At 45.8% G+C, this 2,201-nt stretch overlaps 1 long non-coding RNA gene across 1 annotated transcript; it reads right to left on the reverse strand.

Annotated features, from left to right (window-relative positions):
* Positions 1-962: 962 nt before the first annotated feature.
* On the reverse strand, positions 963-1,831 carry LOC308466110. The gene is made up of 2 exons (XR_013980673.1): positions 1,544-1,831; positions 963-1,342 (listed from the first exon to the last, which is right to left on the reverse strand). It is a non-coding gene; the product is annotated as an uncharacterized lncRNA (long non-coding RNA).
* Between the last annotated feature and the right edge of the window lie 370 nt (positions 1,832-2,201).

Here is a 2,201-nt window from a genome sequence, read left to right on the forward strand (position 1 = left end):
ATAGGAAGTACAGAAGTACAGAAAAAGGAAGGAAGTGCCTCGCAGAGGACCTTAAGGTCCATAAATAACCATAGTTTAGAGGTCCCAGGCCCTAAGGAAGTCAGACTATCCTCCACCAGGGCCAGGGCCTTTTCAGTGATGGCTCCGACCTGGTGGAATGCTCTGTCCCATGAGACTAGGGCCCTTCAGGATTTAACCTCCTTCCGTCGGGCCTGTAAGACAGAGCTATTCCGCCTGGCCTTTAATTTGAATTCAGCCTGATCTTTTATTTCCCTTCCCTTCCCTCCCCCTCCCCTCTGAGGCCCCACAGCTAATTCTCCCCTGGCCTCCACGCTGGCCCAAGTAGGACCAATTCAGCCAGCTAGCCCTGGGGATTATCTATTGCTTATTTCCCCTAAATTGATTTTTGATTTTTGAATGTTATTGTTATTTATGTTTTTATACTGTATTTTATGCTATTATAATTAAGTGTTTTAAATTTGTTGTTAGCTGCCCTGAGCCCAGTTTTTGAACTGGGAAGGGCGGGGTATAAATAAATTATTAATATTATTAATCTACTGACTAATGAAGCTTACTCAGCACAAAGTTAAACTGTGGAACTCACTTCCACAGGAAACAGTGATGATCACCAACTTGGATGGCTTTCAAAGAGGATTAGACAAATTAACGGAGAACAAGACTATCAATGGCTACTAGCCACAATAGCTACCGTATTTTTCGCTCTATAACACGCACCTGACCATAACACGCACATCGTTTTTAGAGGAGGAAAACAAGGGAAAAAATATTCTGAATGAAACAGTGGACGTATCATTTTTGTGCTTCATGCTGTGGCCACAGACATGTGATCTGATGGTGAATTTGGGGTGACCCAATGCAAAAATCCTGAGAATCCCTGTGGATCCATGCTTTGTAACCACGTTTTTGCACCATTGCAGCCCCAGGCAACAGTGGGTGCGTGATTTGGGGGGGGCAGGCTGTAGCCATGGACATGCTATGTGCTCTGATGGTGAATTTTGGCTGACCCAATGCAAAGATCCTGAGGATCCATGTGGATCCATGCTTTGTAACCACGTTTTTGCACCATTGCAGCCCCAGGCAACAGTGGGTGCGTGATTTTGGGGGGGCAGGCTGTAGCCATGGACATGCTGTGTGCTCTGATGGTGAATTTGGGGTGACCCAATGCAAAGATCCTGAGGATCCATGTGGATCCATGCTTTGTAACCACATTTTAAGTGGGGAGGGAAGGAAAAACACAGAAGGCTAAGAATGCAGGAGAGGGCTATAACATGAGGAAAGGAAGGCAAAAGTTCCCCCCCACCCACCCACACAAGCCAGCCAGCTCTCTCTCTCTCTCTCTCTCTCTCTCTCCCATCTGCATGTTTTCCGGCTGCCTGATATTTATTTTTTTTAATTGCCTTGACAGAAGAAAGCATTTTAACTGCATTAAGAACTATTTAGCAGCGAAACCTAAGCTTTGCCATCCCTTAAGAGGTACAGACACTGTAATCTTCCAGATCGCATGAATTTACAGGCAAAACACTGTTTAAGGATTTCATCCTTTTAAATTGAAGAAAGCATATTTGAATGCTGTGTGTCCCCAAAAACAAAAAGCAGGAAGTCAAATCAGAATTTTAAGCTGAACCTGTAATCTCTCTTCCCTTCACAAACATTGTTCCCTCCGAAGCACAGAGAGGAAAGCAGACACTCTGCTTTCCCCTCTGCTTGCCTGGAGGGGAGGGGCTTTCCCTGCTCTTTGTTCCGTTTCAGCAAACACAGCAACGAAACAGAGCGGGTGGGCAGTAAGACCCTGAGGCAGAATGCAGGAAAGCAGCTGCTTCCTCTTTTCCCCTCTGCTTGCCTGGAGGGGAGGGGCTTTCCCTGCTCTTTGTTCCGTTTCAGCAATCGTGAAGCGATTTGATTTTTGTCTGATTTTTCGGCTCCAGGGACCACACATTCGCTCCATAACACGCACAGACATTTCCCCTTCCTTTTCAGGAGAAAAAATCTGCGTGTTATAGAGCGAAAAATACGGTATGTTCCATCTTCACTGCCAGAGGCGATTTGTCTCTTTGTACCAGCTGCTGGCAACCACAGGTGGGCAGAGAGCTGTTGCACTCACAACCACCTTGCAGGCATCTGGTCGGCCTCTGCTTCTTGTTTTTTTAAAATGTTTTTAATGTCTCTTCTGTTTTTATGCA

The sequence above is a fragment of the Podarcis pityusensis genome (assembly GCF_964106645.2).
Source record: "Podarcis pityusensis genome assembly, chromosome: 17".
In the NCBI taxonomy this organism is placed as follows: Eukaryota; Metazoa; Chordata; class Lepidosauria; order Squamata; family Lacertidae; genus Podarcis; species Podarcis pityusensis.